The sequence below is a fragment of the Hyperolius riggenbachi genome, chromosome 3 (genome assembly GCF_040937935.1).
Source record: "Hyperolius riggenbachi isolate aHypRig1 chromosome 3, aHypRig1.pri, whole genome shotgun sequence".
NCBI classification, from domain to species: Eukaryota; Metazoa; Chordata; class Amphibia; order Anura; family Hyperoliidae; genus Hyperolius; species Hyperolius riggenbachi.
In genome coordinates, this window is record NC_090648.1 from 166573302 (window position 1) to 166588849 (window position 15548).

Sequence of the window (15548 nt, forward strand, 5' to 3'; positions counted from 1 at the left end):
GCAAGCTGAGTACTCCAGTGACCCCTTCAGCTCTCCTTGCTCCCAGTCCCTGCAGCCCACTCTACCGAAGGTCTGCACAAGGCATCTGACTATGGTGCTAACAAACAAGAAGGTCATAGACTTCAATTCACTTCTAGCTAAATTGCTTACAGCTGCTGCCATTTAGCATCGTGGACTCGGTGGAATATACCAAACAGGCATTATTTCTCATAAAAAGCTACATGAGCATGTTATGGAGAACCTCTCCTAGGTAATGGGATTCTCCATCTCTAGGCAAATCCACATCAGCATGGACAGCTAGACAACAAGGCATGGAGTGGGTTTGTACCTGTCCTTCACTGCTGCTCACTAGGTGGCCTTACAATGGGTGGTAGTCTGCAAGAAGCATTACAGAACCTGGTAGCCCTGCCAAGGGGTGTGGTAGGAAAGCATGGGCCACTCCGAAAGTCCATATGTTAATGAAGAATATAAGTAGTCAGTGTTGCTTGCAAATTTTCGCCAATGTCCTTTTTGCATTGAAAATGCTATTTTCACAAAAACGTGAAAAATTGATATTTTACTGCGATAATTCAGGAAAAGTGCAAAAACACAGAAAAACTATATTTTTACCGCTAAAATTTTTACAGTGAAAACACTGTACAACGATATTTTTACCTTGAAAATTTACTAAGACTCAAAAAACGCGTACGTACGAAAAGGGCGTCGGGAAAAAAGGGCGCGTGGTATAAACGTTAAATGTAAATATCGTTTATAGAAATATTGTGTAGAATTTCGTTTACAAATAGTGTTTTAAAAATTTATAAATCACTAAATAATGTGTATGAGATCGGCAATTCTTAAAACGTTAATCTTCCCTGTTTGTAAAGTGAAACTTATATTTACGTTTATTAAAAACCCTCCCTGTACCTGTCCCTAACCCCTAGACCCCCTGTTGGTGCCTAAACCTAAGACCCCCCTGTTGGTGCCTAAACCTAAGACCCCCCTGTTGGTGCCTAAACCTAAGACCCCCCTGTTGGTGCCTAAACCTAAGACCCCCCAGTTGGTGCCTAAACCTAAGACCCCCCAGTTGGTGCCTAAACCTAAGACCCCCCTGTTGGTGCCTAAACCTAAGACCCCCCAGTTGGTGCCTAAACCTAAGACCCCCCAGTTGGTGCGTAAACCGAAGACCCCCCAGTTGGTGCCTAAACCTAAGACCCCCCTGTTGGTGCCTAAACCTAAGACCCCCCTGTTGGTGCCTAAACCTAAGACCCCCCTGTTGGTGCCTAAACCTAAGACCCCCCAGTTTGTGCCTAAACCTAAGACCCCCCTGTTGGTGCCTAAACCTAAGACCCCCCAGTTGGTGCCTAAACCTAAGACCCCCCAGTTGGTGCCTAAACCTAAGACCCCCCAGTTGGTGCCTAAACCTAAGACCCCCCTGTTGGTGCCTAAACCTAAGACCCCCCTGTTGGTGCCTAAACCTAAGACCCCCCAGTTTGTGCCTAAACCTAAGACCCCCCAGTTGGTGCCTAAACCTAAGACCCCCCTGTTGGTGCCTAAACCTAAGACCCCCCTGGTGGTGCCTAAACTTAAGACCCCTATGGATAATAATGTTTTACAGACATTAATAAATAAAAAATGTAAATAAAAAAATGTAAATAATTTTTTGGGGTGGATAATAATGTTTTAGAAATGTTTTAGAAATAGTGATTTAGTATCTTCATAAACGTTATTCGTCACGGGCTCATTTTGTAAAGTTAAATCATCACAAACATAGTTATAAATCCTTAAAAATCTCCGGGCGCCTTTGTTAAAACGTTAATAATCTCCGGCGCCTTTTTTTCCCTGTTCGGCGCCCATTAACTATTTGACATTCCTGGACGTGAAACTCACGTCTGGGAAGCCATGTACGCTCCTGCGCGTCCACGCGGCCGATCGCGCGCGTGCACGCGCGCTCCCGGCCGGCGGTTTGTTAGCCAGTGAATCAGTGAATCGGGCAACGGTGCCCGATCACTGATTCCTCTCCCCCGCAGAAAAAGCGACAGCTTCTCTCGGAAGCTACGCTTTTTCTGCTTCCTATGTCGCTCTAAGCGTACGTGGTACGCTTAGAGTGACGTCACTGTAAACAACTCATGGCTGCCATCTTGTGGCCAAAAAGTAAACTACATCTAAATGTTAAATAAAAATAAAAATACACATATATTTACAAAAGAAAATACAATTTCAATCCCACCCTCCCAAAAATACCCACATAAAATGTTTAATTAAAAAAAAAACAAAAAAACATTACAATTAAAAAAAAAAAAAAAAACACAAATATTTACCTAAGGGTCTAAACTTTTTAAATATCTATGTAAAGATGAAATATTTCTTTTTTTTTTAATTATTATTATAAGCTTGTAAATAGTGATGAATGCAAAACGGAAAAAATGCACTTTTATTTCCAAATAAAATATTGTCGCCATACATTGTGATAGGGACATAATTTAAATGGTGTAATAAACGGGACAAATGGGCATATACAATACGTGGGTTTTAATTATGGTGGCATGTATTATTTTAAAACTATAATTGCCGAAAAGTGAGAAATAATGATTTGTTTCCGTTTTCTTCTTATTCTTCCTTTTAAAATGCATTTACAGTAAAGTGGCTCTTAGTAAAATGTACCCCCCAAAGAAAGCCTAATTGGTGGCGGAAAAAACAAGATATAGATCAGTTCATTGTGATAAGTAGTAATAAAGTTATAGGCTAATGAATGCGAGGTGAACATTGTTCGGATGCATGAAGCGAAAAACGACTGAATGCGAACTGGTTAAACGATATTTATAATGGAAGTGAATGGGGCGCCCTTTTTGTCCACTTGTCTCATGCGCCCAAATCTACTGCTTCCCAAAAAACAACAAAACTTATTTTCAATGGCGTTTTCACTCAAAAATCTAATTTAACATTATTTTTGCAAAAACGAATGCGAGAAGAATATTGGCATTTCACTCATCTGCAAGTAGTTGCGCACATTCATGATATAGAACTCTGCTGGCTACATTGATTGTATAATTGTTACAAGAACTTTTATCAATTAACTTTTATTAATTGTTAAAGAGTTTTATACGTGGAATAGATGTCTGCAAATACTACTTGTATTTTTCACTAACATTTCAGATTTATGACATTCCCCCACTGGAAAGTCCTATTTACTTGCAAACCTTTGTTGTTTTCTGGACTTCTAATGTGATTTATTCTTGTATTGCACCTGTCATGCTGGGCTGAGGGCAAAAATGTGTTGAACGTGAGCGAGTCCCTCCCTGAAAATTTCTGCTTCAGAAGCCTACAACACAAAAGTTATATATATATATATATATATATATATATATATATATATATATACTAGCTGGACGCCCGGCGTTGCCCGGGTATGTATTTAGCTGGTGTTGGCCCCGCCCCCTTCTCCTAACCCTAACAAGCAATTACTTAATTACTTAATGACCAAGTTTGTGAGCTTTGCGGACTTTGGCATCAGTAATTTGCATTGAAATAAAACAAATCTGATTGGCTGTTTTTGGCTCCACCCCCTTTCTGAATTTGAAGCCAAATCACCCAAATGGCCAAGTGTACCAGGTACAGGTGATTAACAGTGCAAGAGGCTTGTGCCATTAACAGTGCAAGAATGGCAGCAATTACATATTCCCCTTAAAAACAATAGATGGATTTTGATTGGCTTTTGTACGCTCCACCTACCTTTCTGAATATTAATCCCAGTCACCCAGTGACCAACTGTGCAAAGTTTGAGTACCCTGCCATTAACAGTGTAAGAATGGCTGCAGTTTACATTTTCCCAATGAAATTTGTATTTTTCTCCACCCACTGATTTCCTGACATTGTTCGGGTATGTATTTGGCTGCTGTTGGCTCCGCCTACTTTTTCTAACCCTAACACACAATTACTCACTGACCAAGTTTGTGCGCTTTGCAGTCTTTGGCATCAATAATTTGCATTGAGATTAAACAAATCTGATTGGCTTTTTGTGGCTGCACCCCTTTGTCTAAATTTAAACCTCAGTCACCCAATGACTAACTGTACCAGGTTTAAGGCTTGTGCTATTAACAGTGCAAGAATGGCAGCAATTACATATTCCCCTTGAAAATCAATAGATGAATTTTGATTGTCTTTTGTAGGCTCCACCCACTTTTCTGAATATTAATCCCAGTCACCCAGTGACCAATTGTGCAAAGTTTGAGAACCCTACCATTAAAAGTGTAAGAATGGCTGCAGTTTACATTTTCTCAGTGAAATGTGTATTTGTCTCCGCCCACTGATGACCTGGTATTGCCTGATTATGTATTTGGCTGATGTTGGCTGTGCCCACTTTTCCTATCCTTAACACACAATTACTCAATGACCAAGTTTGTGAGCTTTGCGGTTTTTAGCATCCATAACCTGCATTAAACTGAAACAAATAAGATTGTATGTTTGTGGCTCCACCCCCTTTTATCAATTTAAACCCCAGTCACCCAATGATCAACTGTACCAGGTTTGAGACTTGTGCCATTAACAGTGCAAGAATGGCAGCAATGAAATATTCCCCTGAAAAATCAATAGGTAATTTTTGATTGGCTTTTGTAGGCTCCACCCACTTTTCTGAATATTAATCCCAGTCACCCAGTAACCAACTGTGCATAGTTTGAGAACCCTACAATTAATAGTGTAAGAATGGCTGCAGTTTACATTTTCCAAGTAAAATTTGTATTTGTCTCCGCCCACTTATGACCCTGCGTTGCCCGCTTATGTATTTGGCTGGTGTTAGCTGTGCCCACTTTTCTAACCCTCATACTCAACTAATCAATTACTCAGTTACCAAGTTTGTGAGCTTTGCTGTGTTTGGCATCAATAATTTGCATTGGAATGAAACAAATGTAATTGGCTGTTTGTGGCTCCACCCCCCTTTCTCAAATTGAACCCCCGTCACCCAATGATCAACTGTACCAGGTTTGAGGCTTGTGCCATTAACAGTGCAAGAATGGCAGCAATGTAAATATTCCCCTTGAAAATCAATAGGTTAATTTTGATTGGCTTTATAGACTCCACCCACCTTTCTGAATATTAATCCCAGTCACCCAATGGCCAACTGTGCAAAGTTTGAGAACCCTGCCATTAACAGTGTAAGAATGGCTGCAGTTTACATTTTCCAGTGAAATTTGTATTTGTCTCCGCCCCCTTTTTGGTTATGGGAATAAAAAGTATCCTATACTTTATTCCAGGTAATGTACTATGTGTGTGCCAAATTTCATTCAAATCCGTTCACCCATTTTTGCGTGATCGAGTAACAAACATCCAAACATCCGAACTTTCCCATTTATTATATCAGTAGGATATATTTGTTTTGGAATTTTAAAAACGTCATGTGTGAATTTCTTCCGTTTTACAAAACCATTGCTAAATATTTTAGAAACACATTTGTACAGAGTAAATAGTCTAAAGTGGAATTCCAGCCAAAACATTTAAAGAGACTCTGAAGCGAGAATAAATCTCGCTTCAGAGCTCATAAATAGCAGGGGCACGTGTGCCCCTGCTAAAACGCCGCTATCCCGCGGCTAAACGGGGGTCCCTTCACCCCCAACCCACCCCCCGCAAAAGTGTGTCGTAAAAAGGTCGCAGAATTTCCCTTCCTGGAGGCAGGGCTAACGGCTGCAGCCCTGCCTCCAGTCGCGTCTGTCAGCGGCGCATCGCCGCCTCTCCCCCGCCCCTCTCAGTGAAGCAAGACTGAGAGGGGCGGGGGAGAGGCGGAGATACGCGCTGACAGACGTGCGTGGGGCAGGGCTGCGGCGGTTAGCCCTGCCCCAACCAGGAAGCGCTCCCCGGGTGTATCGAGGGGGATTTGGGGGTGAAGGGACCCCCGTTAAGCCGCGCTATAGCGGCGTTTTAGCAGGGGCACACGTGCCCCTGCTATTTATGAGGTCTGAAGCGAGATTTATTCTCGCTTCAGACTCTCTTTAAATGTTTTTAGACAGTGATGAGAAAGTGTTTTTATTGCTGACTGTTTTCCTTTTTCCATAGAGCCATGTTAATCCATGTATAACGATTGCGGAATATCTCCGTGGTCAGCGCACAAGATGTGCGTCGACACTACGGAAATCCTCCACAAACGTCTGAATAACAGAACCCAGCTGTGGTGCAATGCACCTGTAGAGGGAGAACTCCTACCGGCAGATGGAGCTGTGGAGTGCAGAGGAATAAAGCCTCTGCACTGCCACAGACGCCAGACAGGAATTGTACGAGAGGAAGCAATGCAGGGCAAGATAGCCCCTAGTGAAAGAGAGTGAGCACAGAGAAAGAATGTATGTATGTCCACCAATCCAGTCGCCAGTGAACACACAACAATGAAGATCAAGTGGGAAAGCAATCGCAAGAAATGGCGACTGCTAACAGCGACACAAGACTGAATAAGCACAGAGATAGAATGTATGTATGTCCACCAATCTAGTCGCCACCTTGCGACGGTGAACACACAACAGCGAAAACCAAGTGGGAAAGCAATCGCACGAATGGCGATTGCTAACAGCGACACGAGACTGAGTAAAGACAGAGCATAGACGTAGTAAGAAAGACACAGTAAACAATAATGATCAAAACGCCAAAGAAAATAACAAACGCACTATCTAAACGTGGTCGCCGCACGAAAAGCGCAACAGCGACAAAACACATTGATGGCGCGGTCTCCGCACGAGAAGCGCAACAGAGACAAAACACGCCAACCCTAACTATCAAATGAACCTAGAAACACAAACAAACAAACAACAGAAACGCTTGCTAATCAGCTGCCTTACCTCAGGCAACAGCAAGCGTTTGCTCCAGACAAACAGACAACAGGAACAAGTCAGATTGGATCCACTGCTTTTCCGCAAGAGCGAGTGCGATCCGTACGCAAGAACAGGACTGAAAGAATCCACTGCTCTTCCGCAAGAGCGAGTGAGATTCGTACACAGGAATAGGACAGATAGGATCCACTACTCTTTCGCAAGAGCGAGTGCGATCCGTACACGGGAACAGAACTGAAAGGGTCCACTGCTCTTCCGCAAGAGCGAGTGCGATCCAAACAGACAGAACGATTCGCTACCGCCCACTGCTGGCGACAGCGCAATTGCAAGAACAAGACACGACAGAATAGGCAGTACAAATATACACAATCCTGACTGCACTAAACAGGAATGCAAGGAGCACTCCCAAAGGGTATCTACTCTAAGCTAGCAATAATAGCCAACAATGAGCAGAGGGCTGAGAATCCAGGCAAGTTAGCAGGAACAAACCATCATGACCAGCAAGGAATTCTGGGAGGAAATGGCATTTATACTGCAAGCCACCAAAGGAAGCAGCTAAGCAATTTGCATGACAAGTGGGTGCAAATTCCTCACTAGCAGAGCAGCTCTGCAACTTGCAGAGTGAAGACAGGTCTCTTTTCCAGAGACCTGCAACACTCAGACCTAAAGAATGGTCAAAAAGCTGTCTGCCTGTGCAGACAGCTGAGCAGATCATAACACCATGCCATGCACTGAGGATCCACCAATCCGAAACAGTCTATGCCTGTTGGATTAGTTAGTCACTGCAATATTGGATTAGTGGGATTAGTTAGGCTCTGTAATGTAAGCTGGCACATCATTGCAATCAAGCGGTTCTAGAGGTGTGTTTAGGTATCAGGGGCAACAAAGGGACAATTTTCATATTTAGCAGTGATGCATTGTGGGAGGCCTTGTATGCTCACTCCAACCTGAAGGCAAACTTCTGTTTTCCATTTTGGGAGATTTCACCTTCCTGCATAATCCAATACAAAAGGGACAGTAACAATAAGGGAAAGTAAAGACAATATACTCTTTACAACACTGAAGAAGATGTTGGCGCTATATAAATACTAAATAATAATATTAACGGGAATTAAAGGAGACCGTGAGAAAAAAAAGAGGTTTCTCCCGTTCAGCCCCATAGGGCTATTCCAACGCTGTCCCCTCCGTAAAACCATCAACACGGGCTTGTCGACAGTTTGCACATATACAGTAGCATGGACCTGTTCAGGCTTCGGTGGAAAGAGCCGAGATCTGTTGGGTTCTGTGCTACTATACATATGCAAGCTGTCCGCACTTGCCCAGTAGCACGGCCCTGGGTTGGCTTGGCTTTTTCTGCTGAAGCCCGAGCGGGTCCGTGCTACTGTGCAGGCACACTGAGGTCATGCTGTGGAGGACTCAGCGTTGGAATGGAATAATAGAGGACAGAGTCTTCCCTCTCCTGAGGTAAGTTTCCATTTACCCTTAAGCTAGCCATACATCTAGCAATGATGTGCAGATTCGACCAAGAGACAAATCTCTCTCTAATCCAATCTGATTAGAGGCAGATCTGTCGGCTGCCCATACACTGCAGGCCGATTCCCAATCAATTTCATGCAGAGATCTATCTGGAATCGGCCTTGTAACGCAACATCTGACCGCCACGCCGTCCCGGCGCTTTCCCCCTAATTTGAAATGTACCCCCAGTGCATGTTATACATTACCTGTCTGTGACCTCCGCTTATCCTCGCTGGCTCTGGGCGCACTCTATTCTTCATACACGCTCGCCACATGGTTGTCTAGTAACGTGGCCATGTGTATGACGTCTGATGACATATGCACACCCTTACTAGGAAACCACGTGGGCCCCGCGCGTATGTAGAGCAGAGACAAGCGGAGGCGGTGCACAGGTAACGTATAACATGCACTGGGCACCTGGGGGGACATTTAACATTACCCCCTAATGACAGCTTTGTCGCATTCATCAATTGTCCTGAAATTGAACGCTGTTACTGCCGCGCACACGATTGAGCAAGTGGGTCCAACATCTTGCAGCATGTGCGATCGACTTATGTGACCAATTTCGTCCTGAAATTGATCACATTGTCGGTCGGGCATACACTTGGTGGCACTGATTTTCACCTGATTCGATTATAATAATCGAATTGAATAGTCGATCGGCCGCCAAGTCGCCTGATGTATGGCTACCTTTAAGGAACTTCAATATAAACTAAAACATAACAAGAAAAAAAATAAAAAACATCTAAAACATTTGTGCAAGTTTTGTCACTTTAACTATGATTATTATTATTAATTGTATTTATTTAGTTGCTTGCGAATCTTCACCAACAGGGCCGGATTTGTACTTTTTACCCACTATCACCAGCCGCCCCCAGACCGACAGTATCCTAAACTTTCCCTCCAACACAGCAGGGATTAGATTGTAGGCTGCTCTGAGGACATTAAGTGACATGATAGCAGGGATTAGATTGTAAGCTGCTTGGCGAGTGGCACATTTGGTGAGTGACAAGCAGCTCAGACATCATTGTAAGTGCCCGTTTGCTGCTACTTCGTCCCCCAAGTGCCAGATCCTGCTGTTAATAGCCGCCCACTGCTATGTGCAAACTCTGTGTAGCAGAAAGACTATTCTGCAGGCTAACTGCTACTGCCCACGGAATTAGAGGTCGGCACTCCACTGGCGTAGATAAACTTGCGTTTATTCAAGAAAGTTGCAATCACGACATGTTTTGGGGTTACCCCCTTCCTCAAGTGGGAGGGGGTAACCCCAAAACATGTCATGTTTGCAACTTTCTTTAATAAACGCAAGTTTATCTACGCCAGTGGAGTGCCGACCTCTAATTCCGTTACATTGTATACAGTTGTGGATTGGTGACCCACAGAGGGATCGTGCACCAGCGGACCAGGTGTGTGAAGCCTGGGTGGGTGAGGAGCCCGGCACCTTGACAGTTTGCATAACTGCTACTGCCACCCTGCTGCCCACAGCCCGCCCCTTGCTTTCCTGGTGCCCTAGGCCATGGTTTTTGTGGCCTTGCCTGAAATCCGGCCATGTTCTCCGAAGTAATTTTTGCAGATAATGCTAAAAATCGTTATGATTACTGTGAAAAAGTGAAAATGGTTTAAATAAATAAATAATTTTGAATGTGAAAATTTGCGAAAAACACAAAAATTATTTATTTTAGCGTGAAAATTCACGAAAAATGCGAAAAATCACAAACTTATTGCTAAATTATTTTCAATGGCTTTTTCGTTCAAAAGTCGAATTTAACATCTTCGTGAAAAATGAATGTGAAAAGAATTTTGGCTTTTTCTCTCCTTGCTGGTATTTATCAAGCGCCAACATATTACACAGCAATAGTGTAACGATCGGTGTCAGCACGCAGAGAGAATCTGATTATTGGTGATCTGCAGTATCACCAAGAATACAGATATATACCCGATTATTGATGATCTGCAGAATCACCGATAATACAGATATATTACTAACCTCTGGACACCTGTGTATATAAGAGTGTTTGGTGTAACAGTAATACTTTGAGAAACACACCTGATGAGCCGTGATTTTAGGCAGTATAGGCAATACTGCTTTAGAGAGTACAGGAACCTTCCAGCAGCCTGAGACTCTCCAAGGGGTGGAGTCAGGCTGGAGGTAGGAAGGACCAGAGGGTGAGTGACACCAGAAGGTGGATATCACTATCTGATCCGGAGACTATCTCTTAAGGGGAGAGATAGCTCTCGAGGTCGGGCAAGCCAGATCGGCAACATACGGACAGACAAAGTACGAAGACAGAAAGCTGATTCGGTATCCAAGGCATGCAGGGTTTGGCAACGGAATATCAGATATGCAAGGTACCGAATCAGTGATCAGAGGAATAGTCAGCAAAACAATAAGTCATAACAGATATCAAACAATGCCTAGTCTGGGTGTGAGGTCCGTGGTCTCTACACCCTGGAACTAGTCTGATGTATAACATGTTCCCTAATCTGGGTGTGATGTCCGTGGTCTCTACACCCTGGAACTAGTCTGATGTATAACAGAATGATAACACAAGTTCCCTAGTCTGGGTGTGAGGTCCGTGGTCTCTACACCCTGGAACTAATCTGATGTATAACAGAATGATAACACAAGTTCCCTAGTCTGGGTGTGAGGTCCGTGGTCTCTACACCCTGGAACTAGTCTGATGTATAACAAAATGATAACACCAGTTCCCTAGTCTGGGTGTGAGGTCCGTGGTCTCTACACCCTAGAACTAGTCTGATGTATAACAGAATGATAACGCAAGTTCCCTATTCTGGGTGTGAGGTCCGTGGTCTCTACACCCTGGAACTAGTCTGATGTATAACAAAATGATAACACCAGTTCCCTAGTCTGGGTGTGAGGTCCGTGGTCTCTACACCCTAGAACTAGTCTGATGTATAACAGAATGATAACGCAAGTTCCCTATTCTGGGTGTGAGGTCCGTGGGCTCTACACCCTGGAACTAGTCTAACATATAACAGAGCAATAGTACAAGTTAACTGGCTCAGTGTGAATTCCCAGGTCCTCCTGGTTCAAACACACTGTTGGATCTGACTAAGGTCTGAGTGCTTCCACGTAGTGTTCGCAACGGCAGACCACCAGCAACTGACAAGCAAGCAGTATATATAGTTGCAGGACTCTGCCGCCCTGCCCGAGCCACTCAGCCAATCAGGAGTCCAGCAGGAATCAGCTGATCATCCTGATCAGCTGACACATCTCCTGCTGGCATAAAGGTCCTGACTTCTGGCGCACGCGTGCGTAGCTGTCCATCCAGGTGCACTAGAGATCCCAGCCGACCCAGACATGCGTTGCTGCGCGGAAACCGCCGCGCTGGACGCGGAATCAGCCGCCCTGCCGCCAGTACACGCGGCGGCTTCTCCGCGTTTTCTCACAAATAGACAATAAATACATACAATGGTACAAAGGATGTCAGACGTAATGTAACAAGGTTATACAACATAGGACAAAGCTATACAAGGCAAACAGGGTACAAAATACATGATCATGCGATTTGGGGCTGGTTAGGTAGGTCCAGAAATTCAAGTACAAGGTGGTCATAGGAAAGGAGCTAAATGATTGGGGCACACGATCATGTAGAATACACTAGGGAAGGTAAGACTCTGCCAAAGGCTTACAATCTAAGGGGAGGGGAGATGGACACTCTAGGTAGGGCTGTAGAATAAGTATTCAGCTGAGAGAGTTAATGCATGGTGGGAGGTAGGTAGGCCATCTTAACTACCCCTTAAGACCGCACCCCACCCATGGGCGTGGCCGCGGCGGCAGCCCCAGGACCGCCTAACACCGATTGGCGTCAAGTCCTGGGGCTGCAGTTTGCAGGAGATCACGTGCAGGGTGCGCGCGCATCTCCTGCTTGGGGGCGGAGCTCCGCCCCCTCTTCAGTCTTCGAGCGGCAATCGCCGTGTGACAAAGCTGTCCCCTTGGGGGACAAGAGAGCGATCGGCTCTCATAGGCAGAAGCCTATGACTGGGGCTATCAGCTCTGTTGGTGGGGGGAAAAGAAGGGGGAGGGGGAATCACTCGTCTGCTGTGTTGTGCGGCCCTGCAGCTTGGCCTTAAAGCTGCAGTGGCCAATTACAGAGAAAGCAGCCTGGTCTTTTGGGGTGTTTAGCACTGTGGTCCTCAAGTGGTTAAAGAGGTTGGTTTTCAGGGCTTGCTTGAATGTGTTGAAAGAGTGGGCGAGTGTTATTGGTGGTGGAAGGACATTTCATAAGATGGGGGCAGCTCTTGAGAAATCCTGCAAGCATGCATAGGAGTTGGAAACGTGCTGGTAAATTAGGCAAAAGTAATTGAAACTCCAAAAGGTAGCAGCCTGGTGTATACCCATGAACAAGCTCTGAGATGTAGGTAGTGTCACAGGAGCCCCAGTGGTCAGACCGCAAATTGCCTTCCAATCGGTTTCAGCACACAGACCATGCAAGCTTTGGTCGCGATCTTTGCGCAGAAACCGACAGAAATTTGGGCAGCAGCCCGACCAGAAGGGAGCCTGTGGGGTTACGGAAATACAACTTATACACTATTTCAGGGTATATCTGCCACCACCACTGGTATGGGCCAGTGGACCCTACCGACTGACTGACTGACTGAACCTGCAAATAAAACGGTTAAAACACGCTGTATTCTGTCTAGATATCAACAATAGTAGTAGCGTCTCTCCAGAGACCTGGGATCAGTTTCTGTGTATGGCTAAATAGCAGGGTAGCTGAATAAACAAAGGACGTTTGAACGTCGATTATTAATGCAAGATAAATAATTAATATATACAGACAATTATTAAAATCAACAATTATTGAAACATTAATAGCCAGTATGAAATAAAAAGGGAGAAAATACTTAGGGTTTGTGGAAATATGTCCGTTCTGGGAAAACTTGTAGAGTTCCTTTTGTTCAGTTTCAGTCCAAACAAAATGGCTACCACTTGTTCCTCAAAGTGGTAGCAGCTTTCATGAAGGTGGAAAAATGGAGGAATGAGGGAGGAGTCCCTCGCAACCACTTTTGAGCAATGCCCATCTTTGGGTGGAGCCTCAAGTACAGCCCAGGGGTTGGACAGGAGCGGTGGGCTCCCTGGCTGGGTGCTCTATGCCCACCAAATATGACATTTGTCATATCTCGGCTTACGCTTTCCTCACACACATGACCATCACATATTCATATTCCTCAGACTAGGCCAGTTCATATGATACCAAACTTGGGCATGTTTGCATGCCCGGTTAAAAAACAGTGGAATCCCCCAAGTTCTGGTTATGCCAGTGGCCCAAATTTAATATCAAAATACTCACAAGATCCAGACCAGCAGAATGATATAACTTTCACATTTCTCACCTGAACGGTATTGCTTAAATATGCTCAAAATCCTAAACTCCATGCTTTCTTATTCTGTCTATATGGCTCTGGCCAGTCTGGGGGGAAAGCAGTGCTTTGAATAGAGTCACCATTTGGTGAGCCCATTGACATCTATCTGAGGTAATGAAAAGTAAACTCTAGACTCCTGAACACAAGGGTTTGTTCCTGCTCATTAGCATATCAAAAGAGCCATCCTGCAGTTAAGCTGATGCTATCTCTCTGCTGAGAAAAGACTGCAGATGCTCCTACACAATCAATCCAGATATAGCACGTCACTGGCAATCGGTGCAATAAACCGATTGCGTTTGCGTTCTCGTTTCTAACGGCTTTTCCGTGACACCTCCCCTTCCTGATGCTGTGTATGGGGTTGTCATCAAGACATCCTCCGTAGCAGCCGTCATTGGCGCTGTTGGGTCTAGTTCCCCCTGGCACCGGGACAGCCCATAAGCGTTCCGGTGTTGGCTGCCCGCGTTGTGTCGGCCAACATGGCTGACGGGTCTCGAGCTGCCGGCACGGTGGGAAAACCCATTGGAGCTTGCGGCTCGGTTCCCCTGAACAGGTCGCTGTCCGCTCCCCTCAGGTTTGACCCAACCTGGACCGTTCTGGACAGGGCGTTTGTGCCACTGCGTTCGGACGTAGCAACTGCCAGGACTGCTGACAACGGGCAGTAGGTTGGGTAAATCAACAGCCAGCCCACGCAGGGGTTCCATGCTAAGTGGCTGTGGACCTAAGGGAATCCCTGGACCTTCCCAATTCCTGACAGACGGCACATGCTTTGCAGTATTTGGCTACATCCCTGTTCATCCTGGGCCAATAAAACTGTTTCCGAATACAGGCAAGTGTCTTGCGGACACCTGAGTGCCCTGTCAGAGGATTACCATGTGCGGATTTCAGCACATGTCCCCTGAACGCACCCGGGACCACAAGCCATTTGGTATATGCATGTGATTTACCTGTAGGGGGCTGTACAGACTGGCTGTACAGTCTCCCGCCTTCCCTGTACACCTTGAAAGCGGCCCTGTCTGCGAGGGGCTCAGAGGCTTGCTGCCTGAGCACCTCCAGGCTTGGGTCCCTTTGGAGTGCTGCTGTGAATACGCTGTCAGTTTCAGCCAACTGGCTCATGCCACACGAGGCCAGCGGCTGAAAGTTCTCATCCCTATGGTCAGAGGAGGGGGAGGAGGCCGGAACCCCCTCCACCTGTTCTGAGCTCGGGTTCTGAGCAGTACAGCTGCACGGTACTGCTAGCACAGGTATACCTTCAGAATGGCGCAGACTGGCATTACTCAAATCATCATTGCATGCATTAATGACAGTGACAGGTATAGACACATTTTCATTACAGACCATTTGTACATTAAACACAGGTACAGTTACATCTTTATCACAACAGACAGTTTGTACATCAAACTCAGGTGCCTTTGAAGCAAGCACTATTAAACCGGGTACCCTTGAACTGGGCACATTCAACCCACCTCCCCCTGGTGCTCCCCCAAGTGTATAAAGTACCTGGTGGTGGGTGGAGAGTCCGTCTACTTCCGTGAGCGACAAGGCGGTTGTGGCAGGTTCGTAGTAGGACACAAGCTTGGCCTAATCAGTCCCCAGCAACACTGGGACTGGGAGATCCTTCACAACCCCAACAACCCTTTCTTGGACTCCCACCCCCCAGTCAAGCTTCACTCTCGCGTGGGCTATGTGTAAAAGGGTGCTCTCTACTCCAGTAAGGGCAAGGGATCGGCTGGAGCTGATGCTCTCCTTTGGCACAAGGTGTGAGTGAACTAACGTGATGCCAGCTCCGGTGTCTCGGAATCCGGTGACAACTTTGTTGTTTACTCTAACAGGCCGCTGCTGGTCGGTTCGGTTGCGGAT